At 38.6% G+C, this 14962-nt stretch overlaps 2 protein-coding genes across 4 annotated transcripts in view; one reads left to right on the plus strand and one right to left on the minus strand.

Annotated features, from left to right (window-relative positions):
• MPHOSPH8 (M-phase phosphoprotein 8) overlaps positions 1–14962 on the plus strand; it is a gene marked incomplete at its 3' end in the record, with an annotated part of 58999 nt that overhangs the window by 27329 nt on the left and 16708 nt on the right. The window lies entirely within an intron of this gene.
• PSPC1 (paraspeckle component 1) overlaps positions 1–14962 on the minus strand; it is a 62436-nt gene that overhangs the window by 8994 nt on the left and 38480 nt on the right. The window lies entirely within an intron of this gene.

Here is a 14962-nt window from a genome sequence, read left to right on the forward strand (position 1 = left end):
AATAGCTACTTCAATTTCACAACTGGGTAATAGTTTTAAAATGAATGCTTGAACTAAAATCCAAAAGAGGTATAACTCACATTCCAGTCACATTTTTATAACACCCACTGAAGAGTCTTAGCTAGCTGTTTAGCTTTGTATGTATAATGAATGGTGCAGAATATAGTTTGCTTGATCTCAACTCAGAAAACTAAAACTAGAAGTACACCATCCCATCCACCACTTTCCCGCTGGTATTTTCGCCATTGATCATATATATGTAGGAACAGAGCAGCCTGCACAATAAGCAAGCATTTGCTCTGAATAGTGAGCAAGGCACAATGGCCTGCCCTTGCGGACAGGTCATCTCACTTTGTTTTTTTTAAAAAAATATTTTTATTGCATCTCACTTTGGATATGGGGAATGATAATGAGCAACAGGGAGATAGGTTGTCCCCAGATGGAATGAAAAATCGTGCTGAAGTAAGCCTACCACACATTAAATGCACAACAATGTGAAACAGCCTTTGCAAATTGCCAAAAATCTGAGAAAATTTAATCCTATTTTTCATTACATTTGGTGTTGTTTTATTCTTTGAAAGCCACCTATTGCTGAAAGGTGGCCTAAATCTCTTTCAAAAAACTAAGTTACCCCAAACACGCAATGCCAGTTTTAAGGGATGCACTATCAGACAACCTTCCCTTTTCTGTGCAATTGGCTTCATTATGCAATATCCTTCCTACCAACCTGCCAGTTCTTTGCCCGCTCCCCACCCAAAGGCACTTAGTAATTGCATGGAAATGTATCTGTCAGGGGTTCAGGAGCAGAGGCAAGGGCAAGGGAGGAAACAGAGAGCGAGGGGGAGGAGGCAGAAGAAAAGATGAGTGATGACGACGACCCGAGATCTCCGAGTCTTTCCAGTGAATCAGAAGATTCACAGAAAGGAGCACCAGTGGCCAGGGCAAGGGGGGAGCCTAGGGGGACACCCCAGGAAGATAGAGCCAGAGGGGACTCAGAGGGGAGCAGTTGGAGATTGGGACCAGCGTCACCGCCAGAGAGCAGGGAAGAGGAACGGCGCCAGGGATCAAGCGCTGGCAGCTCACAACAGGAGGGAGGGCACGAGTCAGGAGTGGCCACACCTCCATCAGGGAGCGAAGAAACGGTCAGACGGAAAGTGGAAGGTTGGGCGCGCGCGCCAAGTTCAAATGCACAGGAAAGTGACGCAGTAGGCAGCCCGGAGAGGGAGCCAGGTCCTAAAGCCCGGCGCAAGGAGACAGAAGGGTCCGGGGGGTCGGCGTCGGAGGAGTCCCGGAGGGAGGAGACCCCGGGGGGCAGAGGGACCCAGAGGAGAACAGTCAGGCGGAAAAGGTGGAGCAGGGCTAGGATATTAAGTTGGTGCACAAGGGGCGGAGACTCAGACGGAGCTTCGCCGATCTAACCATAAGACGTAGAGTTGCACGCAGCAGCTTGAGAATGGGAACTGTAACTCAATAAAGACTTTTACTTAATGATCGCTGGCTAGCGTGATCCTCTGTGAGCTAGGATCGGGGAGCAACTCTGACAGTATCAATTGTTTTGTTACACATATCTGCCCCAGTGTGACTTGTGCTCCATGCAATTACAGAATACACACTGCATCGGTAAGCCAGAACAGATTGCAGAAGTACGTTGATCAGGAGTCTCCAACTTTGGGAGGGCTTGAGGGCTCATTTGAAAACTAGAGGAAATTGTCATGGGCACCATACACAGCAAAACCTTACACACTGGTTACAATGGAGCGCTTCTTTCAAACCAGAGGGGAGGGAGAGTAAAGCACCTTGTAGGCACCAAGGCAGGCCAAGGGGTGGGGAGGGATGTGTGCTTGTGGGTTCAGTATTGGCAACCACTGGCATTTATAGCCCCTTCTAAAATGACAAGTAGTGAGAATATAAATTTCTGTGTTAAAGGTATATTATACTTATAGTGTCTGTGGACACCATGGTGCCCTTAGGAACCGTGTCCCCACCATTTTAAAAAATAAATAAGTAAAGTTTTGATTAGGTTGGGCGTAGCCTGTTTTTTCCAGGGGATGTTGCCTGCTTTTTCAGGTGTGTAGGCGGTTTGCTTTGTTTCAGGTTGTGCTTTGAGCATCACCAGTTTGTCTTATGTGAAAAGGGTATCACATGCTACCTACCATCTGTTTTTTATGCCTGCTGGTCCAAAAAACTTGAGGAAGCTCTCATTTTTAAACACAATATTGGTATATTTTTGATCTTCTAAACATTCTATCTCTGTTGTTCTTTAAAAGGTTTTCTGAAACAAATTTTGAATGCTTCGGTACTCAGTAAAAAGCTAACTAAGTTACAATTCTGATTTGTCTAGTGTGTAAATATGTTTGATATACCATCAAGGAAGGGAAGGTTTAAGCCTCTATCTTTCTGGTCATTTCTGCCGGCCTCAGAGTCTGAACTTTCAGTATGAATGTATATTCATATACTTATCAACAGATTACCTTCTAAGACATTTAAGAAGTTAAAATCCAAGCCTTTTGTGATTTACATATTTAATGCTTTGGACTTAGCTATGTCCTAATACAACAAAATCCTCAATTTTTAGGCTGTAATCCCCCTTCTACTGTCTATTTTCCCTAATAAATTACAGCGAGACAGAAGTATACACGGAAGTGGTGATACACCAGACTTTAAAAGAGGAGTTTCTTTATGCAAAGCTCTTTCAGTATCAGGCCCCTATCTTTAATTCACAAGATTTCAGTGGAAAAAAGTCACTCTACCTTCAATACTATATAAAAAGGGTTTCTTGATTTTCATATTTTCTCTCATCCCTCATTTTAGTTTCAGTACTATTAACATTTTAGAAAAAAATGACTCCTTTATATTTGTCTCAAAATACTCAATTAAATGTTTTTAATTTCAGAACCCACCCACTTCGATATTATAAAAATTGCAAAAAAATTACCTAACACAATAGCTGATCAGAAAAGGACGTTCCACTGCTGTGGACTCAATGGCCAGGAGTAGGAATTGCTTTACAATCAGAGCATGTCCACTATCGTCCACAAAAAATCCACTTCTGAGAAGAAATGTACGTCGCCTGTCTTAGTTATTTTTTTTTTGGGGGGGGAGACACATAAGTAAAAACAAACAAACCAAGATAAAAGTTATCCTAGATGTGCATCCACGGACTGTACACTGGTTTAACTTGACAAACAGTAACAGATAACAGCATTCACTGTAGGCGTGTAGGTAAAACCACATACTTTTTCAAATTTACCTCATGGGTAACCGCCACCACAAGTGACAGAGAGAGCATAGGTTTCAAGCAACTGGGCAATGGCAACAGTGTCAGGCATTTATTTCTCCTTGACTGTGCTGATGCATTGTTTGTCAGCCCAGAAATTTCTACACACACACACCCCTCAGTAAATGGGAAGGGCCCACATGTGTATATACAAAAGAGTACACTAGACTGGTACTATTTCATTCTTTTAGACTTCCTGTGGGTTACAGCTGACAAGAAGGCTGACCACCACCGAAGCATACAGAACTGTCTTCCATTTTGAATAGTTATCCTTCAGGATCAAATTCTACATACAGTGGTACCTCGGGTTACATACGCTTCAGGTTACATACGCTTCAGGTTACACACTCCGCTAACCCAGAAATAGTACCTCAGGTTAAGAACTTTGCTTCAGGATGAGAACAGAAATTGTGCTCCAGCGGCGCGGCGGCAGCAGGAGGCCCCATTAGCTAAAGTGGTGCTTCAGGTTAAGAACAGTTTCAGGTTAAGAACGGACCTCCGGAACGAATTAAGTACTTAACCCGAGGTACCACTGTACATGGCGAATGTACATGCAATTTCAGCAAACATCTTCAGGGATCTGAAGGATAACGAAACATGGTTCGTTCTGAGTATTTAAAATATTGCCATTTTAAAAAAATTAAAAATGGCCAAGGCAGCAACAGACACAAAGCAAAAAATTAAACATTATGGGAAAACCGACTCATAAACTGACTTCTTAGAACCCAAGGATGGCTCTGCTAGATCAGACCAAAGGCTCATCTAGTCCAGGATCCTGTATCACACAGAGCTGCCAAATAGATGTCCATGTGCCCATAAGCGCAACACCAGTGTCTTCCTCAACCATATGTAGCAACCAACTGAGTTTGGGTGGACAGAGACACTGGTGCTAATATGTTCAATTACATGTAATCTGAAAGACATGTTACCCCATTTTGTGTTGGCTGGACGTTAGCAGTTCTGTGATTGCAGAATACGTTATTCTTTGTGGATTTAGTTACTGTTGGGCCAAATAAGGCAATGTGAATGCAATACAATGTGCCTTTTTAAAATAAATTTTCATTATTGATGTTTGGATTTTCTGAAGTTTTGTCTGAATAATTTTTTTTTTTTTAAGTCCCATGTAAAGCCTTAGGTGTTAGGGGCAAAAACCCAAAATATTTTAACTCATTGCCTTCAACTGGTGCATTGCAGCCACTACAGGCTTGCAGCTTAATAAAAGGTGGGCTTTAATACCAACATGACTGCCATATTCAATATTCAAATTCATGTTTGGGTTAAGAGTGGATCCCAGGTCCGAAAAGGCTGAAGATTAACATTTTAAATAAACATATAACTCAAGGGTGGGAGGGAATGCTGTCTTTCCAAACAGTAGTATAATGGATCTTCCATCTTCTTTGAGCTGGGTTTAGCTGAGTGATTTAGCAAGAAGCAGCACAATGAGTCCTGACAGTGCAACAGGAACCGTGTGCAGGGGGAGGTCAGGGGAGATTGTTTCCTCAGACAATCTGAAACGCTGCAAGAACAGTTCAAGGAGTACGACTTTGAATTCCACCCTGCATCTGTCACAAGTCCAATTTCCCAAAACTGAGTAAAATTTAAAGCAATACTTTACACCAAGCAATTTTGCTAAAAAAATACTTGTGAACTCAAAAGCAGAGGTCTAAATTAAATCCAATTCAGCATCTGAAATGGACAGCAAACGCACTGGCAAAAATGAAAGTACCTGACCATAGCAACTAAGGTATTTACTTGTAGTCTTTCTTTTTTCTTATTACTTGCAACCATTAGGAAAAAACCATGGGGTATTCTTTAAGGACTAATTACAAGTGTGCTGGAGCTGATGGAAATATACCTGAAGGTCCAAGAGACTTTTGGGTTGGATCCACAAATTGCCTTGCATGAGACAGTTCACACCCACCCCCCAAATCACTTCTACGATTTCCCAACTCAAGCCCCTCAGAGCCCATTTCCCACAATTCTACCCTTCAAAAGCAGCTTTTCAAAGGAGATGAAGTGGACTTTCGTTGCAGAAGTGAACTTTTGCTTGCACTTCTCTGGTTTCAACTCTGTAGATTTAGTTGATAAACTGGAAGAACAAAGCACTGCTTGTTGCATATGTCATTTTCATATCTACTACATGAGCAAGCAAAGTTTCTATGTTCATATGATGTGTCTTTTTGGTTTTAATCTTCTATAAGGTCCCAATAAACATGACACAAACTTTTGTGAAAGTTTAGGAATCATCAAGAGTAATCAGCATAATTGTGTTGCAAAATTCTCAAGTCTGTTTGGATTCTTCTGAATAGTAGGACAGAAAATGTTACATTCCTATGAAACAATTAATTTGGAAAATCATGTTAACAAAAAATCATAATTCTGTCAAATGATCATAATACAACAGACGGAATAGGGATTCCCATATAGTATCTGCATTTTGTAAATATTTTTTAAAAGTGGGTGGTTTGGGGGCATGAAATTACCCTTTCAACACACAAATTTCCTACAAATTAATAGATTTATTCTTTGACCCATTCTTTGATAATCCTAGAAGTACAGAGATATGAGGAAGCTATGAAGAAGGCAACCCACTCTTTGAGGGAGAATATCCATACTCCCCTAATAACGTTCACCCCAATTCAGATGCAAATAAATCTAGTTAAGAGGATTGTTAGAAAGTTATGAACAGAAGTGTCTGTTCTGGTTTTTTTCAAAAGCACACAGCAGAATCCTAAATATTTGATTGGCTTGGTATATTTTTCCCTGAACAAAGAGCTGTGTAGGGGGAGGCCTCTGCCATCTAGTGGCTGAGGACAGAAAATACGCCAGTAGGTACTCTTTTTTGTTTCCAGCAACTCCATTCAGAATCTCTCCGGCTTAGCGCCTTTTTCATTTCTCCTGTGAGTGCCCTCTTCCATTCTTTTCTGTTTTCCAAGTGTATTTAACTACATTGGCTTGATGGCTCAGAGGTTGCATTTCTCCTGCTTATGAGACTGTTATTTTTGTACTTATCCTGTTCTCTGGGATTTGTTGTTACTTAGGTTTTTGTCTAAGCTTGTGTTTCCTGCATGCACCATGTTATGTTACGCCGTTTGACACTGGCCAGTTTGTTTGCTTATTCTCTGAGGAAGCAGTCGGCTTGATTGCCCCCTTTCCGTTATGTGCTCTTTGCCCTTTGCCTGAAGCTGGACTTGTTAGAATATGGATTAAGGTCACTGGCAATGAAACACACCTACTTTCCCACCCTTGACCACTAGATGGCCCTTTGTCCAATAAAAACACCTTACAGGTGAGTACAAAATGCCCATGATAATAGGCACACCCCTTTGGGCTGCCATTATTTTCAACAATAGATCACATCCCTACAGGATGATTTTCAGAATTCTTCCACAATGTAAAATTACACACAATGTCTTTGGCATCACCCTTTCTGTGTCTAATCTTACCTTTGACTGCAGGAGGCACCAGGATAAGGCCAGTGTCCTAGTTCCACTTCCAAAACAGTGTCAGCAGGTTTTAAGTCTTTCTGAAGATCTAACTTCTTAAGCCACATCATGCATGTGCACGAATGACAGGGAAAGGAGAGGAAGTTTGCCACAACACATATATACGGCCTAGTTCTTTTCATATGCTCCTATATTTTATAAAACATCTAATAAGGACAAATTTATGGTTTAATCAACAGGTTTATGCACATAATATGACACCAAATGAGCATTTTTACTGAACATCTCCTCACATAATACATGAAGAACAAAGGTCACAAGAGCATGCTACTGTATGTCTGAACAATTGGTTTTCCAAAATGATCAGCAAGAAGTTGTAAAAATGAAATAGAGTCCAATGTTTGTTGTTGCCTTATGCTGTCTTCTGCTAAACCAATATTAAACTGCTGAATAGCACATTTAAAAACCTGTGTTATAACGTTCTTGAATTCCAGGACCCATTTGTGATCCAGGTTCATATAATGCTAATCCATGGTTAACATTATCAAGGTTTATCCAATTACCCATGGCTTATGAACATGGTTTATTAATAGTTAATAAACTATGCTTAAGTCACTGGGCCCAGCTCAAATGACCAAATACACCATGGTTTAATAAACTATGCCTTACCATGTGTTTATCTAATTAGTCATTCAAACAAAACCACTTCCAATGTATATTAATGAGGTAAAAAAATCATTCTTAAATAAAAAAAACCTTTAACCTATATTCATTACAAGGTATTGCAAAAATACTTTTGAGTAGCTATAAATGAACAGTTCATTTTAAGTAATGGAAGAGTACCTGTAGGTTGACTATATACACAACTTTAGTCCCACCTAAATTAAGATCTATTCAATGGGATCAGTACTCATAGATTCACTGTTTCAAGAAATCTAGTTTAGGTAAATTATATAAGGGCTTAATGAAGACTTAAACGAAGCACTAAAAGAACCCCAAGCACAGAATATTATAGTACCACATTTTCCATAAAAGTATGAATTCTAGTTGTAAAGATTAAAATCTGAAGGGAAAGGAAATCTGATTTCACCAAGTGTTCAACAGCATCCACTATTCTGCAAATTTACTATAGATAGGATAGGAAATATATTTAATCTGAGACAGTCAGTCCATGTACTATATTAATGAAATCCGTTTGCAATTTTCTTTATGGGAAGTGTCTATTTCAGAAAGCATTGTCAATATAATTTCAAACCCTACATTTTAAAATGTGTTTTCCAGATCCACATACAACAGGAAATTATGGTTTCCCATTAAAAGCACAGGCCTTCCATGCACACACAAATACATATTTTTCTTTCACACACCACAGCAGAAGACTGCAAGCTTACCTTCCAATTTCATACTAGACACAGTTTTCTGTGACAAGTTCAGATGAAAAGGGGGAGGAGAATGTGAACCAGAGACTATTGCATGTAATAGGAAGCCCAAGTTTCCTGTTGAATCTAAACACGACTATTGTCTTATTTCATGTTTTTGCCTCATTGTGATGGTTAGACACTGAAATCTCAAAAGCCCTTCATCTTCCCACAGAAAAGCATCACCTTGCTTTGATAAAAAAACAACTGACATTGAATCCATCTTGCCAACAGAACATCTCGATCAGACCTTTTCCACGGTAAAGTGTTTCCTGTTCATTTTCTTTTTTTATTTATAAATATCTTCCTATAAAGTACCTCAAAGTGATTTAAACATGAGAACATCAAGAATAAATTATTTAATCAATTTATAGACCCCCCCATACACACTTTTCTAAGCAGTGTAAAAATTATAACATCATGACAATGATGTAAATAAAATGAAAATACATACTGTCAATAAAAATCCAGAATCAAAATATTAGAACAAAATACTGAGCAGTGCAATCTAAATATTGAAGTTTTCAAAAGGTGTCTAAAGCACATCACGGTTGACACCTCTCAGAGGAGGAGATAAAGGAGACGGTGTTCCAGGAAATCAGCACCACTGCAGAAAAGAACCAGTTTCTTCATGCCACAAACCATGCTGATCTTATCGCTATGTAACGTCTGAACTGATCTGGATTAGTTCTCAGTTCTTTTTACATCTTTTCACATGCTAAAGCTGGCCAGTCACTCAAGTGGCTTTTATTACAATTTATTATAAAGTCCTTTTCACACTAAACACAAGGTTTTAAACAAAACTCTTCTCCAGAGTCATACAGAATTACAGTGGTGCCCCGCAAGACGAATGCCTCACAAGACGGAAAACTCGCTAGACGAAAGAGTTTTCCGTTTTGGAGGTGCTTCGCAAAACGAATTTCCTATGGGCTTGCTTCGCAAGACGACAATGTCTTGCGAGTTCCTGCTGTTTTTTCCCCTCCCCCCTTTTCCTAAGCCGCTAAGCCGCTTATCAGCTGATCCGATCAGCAGATAAGCCGCTAATAGCGCTAATCCGTCAATGGGCTTGCTTCGCAAGACGAAAAAACCGCAAGACAAAGAGAATCACAGAACGGATTCTTTTCGTCTTGCGAGGCACCACTGTACAAGCTTCCCAGATTTTCCCCCTACAGGTGGAAGCAGCTACTAGTTGGGTAGAGAAAAGGATACTTAACCCTCTCCTTCCTTCACTGTTTGTCCACCTAAAATTATCCCACTCCCATATGCTTTTCTCCCCAAGAGATATAGTTACCACAAGCTTAAATAAATCCAAGAGTTTAAAAAGCCACTGCAGACACACTACAGAAGAAAAGCAATGTAACTGGTTAAATCGGTATACTGTAGCTCAATTTACTCCAATAGCCACTGGTGACTAAAACCCTCCTTACCTTCAGTTATATATCTAGCTATATGGAATGTTTGGTGCAGCAATATTAGGTATTAAAGAGTTTCTGAATACTTATTCCTTGTTCAACAGTGGAATTTCAGATCTATCCCCCAGGTGAGATGCTCAAGATGTAGAACAGTAACATTTGCTAACATTCTAAATAATTTCCAGTAAAACAATGTGGAAAGTTCATTCCAGGAGTTACTCACTCTTCGTTTATAAGCAGTGAGAAAGTATGGATGACAATAGCAATGGGGAAAGTGAATGTGGACACTGTAACAAATGGCTTAACTGTAACGAAACCTTTCAAATACCTTTTTGAAAACATCACTTTTACAGAACAGACCAAGAACTAGCTTTTATCCAAATGATAACTAAATTAAAAGATATCTGAAGGGGCAATAGCAAAGATCAATAGTTGTACAGTACCCCAAAGGTAACAAAGAATCAAATCATTTTCAAACTCGTTAGCACAATTTCTGGTTCTCAATTAATGATGAACTAGAAATGTACGTATATTAGCAAAAAACCTTGGCATATGCAGTTTTCACTCATGATGTTGCAGAAGCTTCCATGCTGGATTTACACACACACACACACACACACACACACACACACACACTGCTTTGAATAAAGATAAGTTTGAAGTGCCTTAACTGCAAAATCCTAGGTTCAATTCTCTATCTTTTTATGGTGACAACTTAAACTTCCTGTATTAGTTCCCAATTTTTTAAAAAATCACAAAGTATGCAGCCAGTTTCATAGAAAGGAGAAAGATCAGGATATACAAGATGACTCACCTGTTTTTCTTGCTTCTAAAAGTATCGTAAAAGTGGTGATTTTTGTATGACCCATCAGAGGATGCTGCAGATACTTCCCTGGCTTTAGAAGCCGAAGCACTGTCTTTTAGTATATTTGCTGTAAACTAATCGTACTAGAGAGTCGGATACAATCAAAAATATTAAGTACATTAGTAGAAATTAATCTAATATAGATAGAAAGTTGCAAGTTCCTTCTAGACAAGAGTTGCAGCGTGAAGGACTGTTTTGGTCCTTTCTGTTTGTTATCACTCATGGCACCTTGTGAATAACATTTAGAAGTACACATTTATTTTCCTTTGTTTTAAAAGACAAACACAGCTTTCTGGATTATATAAAATCAACAGGTCAAATGTAAAGTCAGCTGAAGTATTTTCTAAGGACGACATCGTACCATGTCCTCCTACTTAAGCAATAAGACGTCCTGTTTCTTTTTTTCTTCCAGTCCCCACCACACCACCAAAATCTGCTCCAGGGGTCTCCCACCCCTCCAGAACTTATTTTTGGAGGCATGCTGGTAGCTGCAGGGGGGAGGGAAGAAGAGACGTTGCCTTGCATGTTGGATCTCACCCCAAATTTCTATAGTGCTCCAGTATATACTCCTCTAAATGCTTTATAACAAAAGATACCAAGCTGGAACAAACAAACAAGAGAGATCAGTATACACACACCATAAGTCAGTTCAAATAATGAACAGTCAGCCCAGATCAATGAACAATTTTCTAGCTTAACAACCAAGTCTGATGACTACATATTTATTTCACCTGCCCCCCAAGTCTGCATGGAGAAACATCAAGTGACCTGCCCTGAACACAGAGTTGCACGACTGGGGTGCTACCACCAAGGAGGAGCTAGAAGTTAGATAAAGAACACGAAGTTCTTTCAGATACGCAATAGGTCTTAAAATTCAAACCAAAATATTCTGAATTTGTCCTGTAAAACAAATGCGCCTGTCTTTAGGACAAGAGGTTGACAGAATTCAGTTATCTGATTCCAACAGGTGCATTTTGTAACTGTTGTGATTTCCAAAGTAATTTTCAAGGAATCCCCATATAAAATCCAGGACGGTATCACCAAGCTGTGAGCTCATCTAGAGTTTACAAGTCACCAATCCCCACCTATTACTATCACCTCCAGTCAGGATTGAGTGCCAGTTTATTAATTCTTGAACAGCGTGTTAGGCATTCCAACTATGATTCCTAATTCCACTATCTCACTCGAATTTGAGGAAATGGAAATGCTTAATGGTGCCACTAGTATACTGGTAACACTGTAATACTCCAGTGTTATCAGTCTCATCCACGAGATCCTGAAGCTGGCTCAATGTCAGCAACTATCACATTTATAAACTAAGATATACTGAAGAATGAGCTATTTCCTGCATGTACAGGATCCAAGGAGGGACTCTTGCTTGTTAGTTTTTTATCTATAAATTGCATCAAGTGAACTGGAGAACCATTCTCCTCAAGGAGATATTCAGTTTTATGGCTTCAACAAGCCTCACTTGACATCCTGAATCAACTAGGAAAAGGTAGGATCCACAACATGTGGGAAGGATTTGGCAAGACTCTTACAAGAACCTTGCAAAACATCCTCAGGCTGTTACAACTCAAATTTAGCCAGACCAGTTTTAACAGAGGAGACTTCTGATTTAGATGCTGTTAAAGAAAAATCCAAGTTGGATAAGATGCAAGAGGTTTTGGTAACCATAGCAGGTTACCAAAAACAACATCAGATGGGCCAGTGGACAAGACAAGTATTATTCAAATCAATTCTACAGGATGGCTTTGCCATTTTCACTGCCACAGAGTAAGTTCTTCTAATTTGTGTCCTTGTCAGATTTCATTTCCACTTAAACTGGAAAAGTTGTCTCAACAACTTAATCATTGTATTTCTTCTTTATAGTACACCTAACCAGGAGAAAACAGAAAAATCTGACCATAAACATTATTTTATGTTGATTGCGTATCCATTAAATCTAAAGTATATTTTGAAGAACACAACCAGAATAAAAAACCATTGGTGTGTATTCTGAGATTCATATAATTTAAAAGTTCACAGGTTACAGACTCAAGTAGGAAGATATCCTTAGAGCAGAATCATAATCATGCTATAGAATTCTATGAAATTTTACTTTATTTCAATCCCCGTACAAGATATCCCAGTAAAATGATGTGACAGGATAACATTTCTGCAGTGTACCTACTAACTTAACTTTTAGTTATGTTCAATAAATGTTTTGCTTATTAAAACTTAATACAATGGCCTGGTTCCCATGTCACACAAAGCCAACCCATGGATTAGCATAAATGCATGAGTGTGTAGAATCTGGGAGAGGAGATCCCAGCTGCTTTGCTCTTTCCCTGGTTGTTCTACTGCTGTGCCACGCTAAGCCATAGTTTGGGCTCAGTGTGCCACCTGAACACAGGCTTACAGCTCAACCAACACTTTTGTTTTTATTTTGGATACCAAAATGCTTAAACTAGCTTTAAACAAAGTACTGAGTTCTAAAATTCAAATAAAGTTCACAGAAAACATTAGCTTTCGCTCCAACACTAAAAGCGAAAACTGAGAAGTTTGACATTAATATTGAAAAACAATTCCAAAACAAAAAGTTATCAAGGAACATGTGGTAACTAAAGTAATAGCTGAACTGCTTTATCTTGCCCATTGTTATGTTAACTTGTGTGCTGTGGCTTTCTGAAACGGAAGTAGTCATTAGGTCACAAAGTTTACTTGAAGTTTACATGAACTATCACTGGCTTAAGTCGACACCACACTTTCAAAAAAATATACATGACGTGACTTGTGTGGGGGGGTGTTATTTAGTTTTTTAAAAAAACACATGCAAACTACCTCAGTAAATATATAGTGAATGCTGGAATTAGTAAAATCAATACAATTTTCTACACATTCAAAATTAAATATAGAAAAGTGTTAAATGTGTGTTCAATAAATGGGAAATTGCCTAAAATCTTGTAAACATCAGGAAATGTAGCTCATTGTTCCTCCAAGTGTGCTCCACTGAAGATAATGGGGCTCACAACACCAAGAGCTGTCTCAAGCCCTTTGAAGCATCATTTCATACATTTACCTAATGAAACCATTTTGTATGAGATCGGGTAGTAGCATTAAGGCAGGAATTCATCCATTAAACTACATGAATAACTATTTCATCAATTAAAGCGTCCAACAGTCCTGTGGCACCTTAAAGACGAACAGAATTATTATGGCATAAGCCAGCATAGTCCACTTCACCAGGGGTTGAGTCACAGATAATACAAGTTGTTGTGGGGTGGGGTGACTGTAAACAGTGAAGTCAGGGGTCATCAGTTGCTTGTGAACCATTTAGTTATTAATATTTTTACTAACAAGGATTTACCTCCTACATATATTGCTTGCATAGGGTAGAAGAGTAATCTAACATTCTTCAATATAGCCCATTCTCAAGTACCTCATTTTCTAGTGTTGCAAGTCTTGAGAAAGTATCAGAAAATGCACCAATAAAATTTTACGCATACAAGTCATTTCTCAAAGAAATTCATCCACATTATCTCTACCTTTCCTTTTTAGAAAGTTGAGAGTAAAATGAGGGCAGGAAAAAGCCATTTGCTCTTATGTTTAAATGGCTATCATCTTCCTGCATTATTTTACATTTCACACCTGCCATATGATGAGGATGGCTGCTTCTTCAGGATCCAAACAGCAGCATACAAATATAAATTCCTGGAACTGATAATCTAGATCAGATTTTATACAAATTTAGTTTATGCAGCACCCATGAAGAGTAAAACAAAACACCCACCCAAAACCAGTATTTCTAAAATGTTACACTGATGAAAATATGGTCACTAGTGTCCTGTCTTGGCCCAGGAATACAGGGTTTTCCTTCTAATTATTTAAAAAGTCCAACACTCATATTGATTTAGCAAAAATAGAAATAGGGGGACAGGTGTTACCACATATTTTGCAAAACCATACTCAGCTCACATAATATACCATACTTATTCAGAAGTACTGGTCTTCCATATAACTCCAACACACTGAGGTTTAATAGAATGTTACCTAACAGTATTCATATGCAAACATGCAATATTTACATTAATGAAAAACATTTTGTAGTATAATCACAATATTGGTATATAAATATTGGTATATGTCAGTAACTTTTCATCCCTCTACTTAATATGAATTCCCAGTATTATTTTGGATATTATTATTATTTGGATAAGGATATTATTATTCCCAGTATTATTTTGTCCAAGCTTTTGTACATTGTATCTACTTTACACCATGCCTTTAAAAAGCTAGGTAAAGGTTGCACCAACAATCCTATTGAAAATGTGTGTACTTAAATGAAACAACCAAATGCAAACTCATTTTGCCCATGGCAAGAGCTAAACAGCAGCAGTTATGATCATTATCTGTATATATATAGTAAGCCAGCTCCCTATAACATGGAAGATATTTTTTCATGCTGTGAGATAAAAAACATATACAGTACTAGTAAAGAGCATTGAAAAAAGTAACTTTATCAAGGAAGGAAAGGTCTTCAAACCTATACTGCCAACTCATAT

The sequence above is a fragment of the Podarcis vaucheri genome, assembly GCF_965113315.1.
Source record: "Podarcis vaucheri genome assembly, chromosome: 4".
In the NCBI taxonomy this organism is placed as follows: Eukaryota; Metazoa; Chordata; class Lepidosauria; order Squamata; family Lacertidae; genus Podarcis; species Podarcis vaucheri.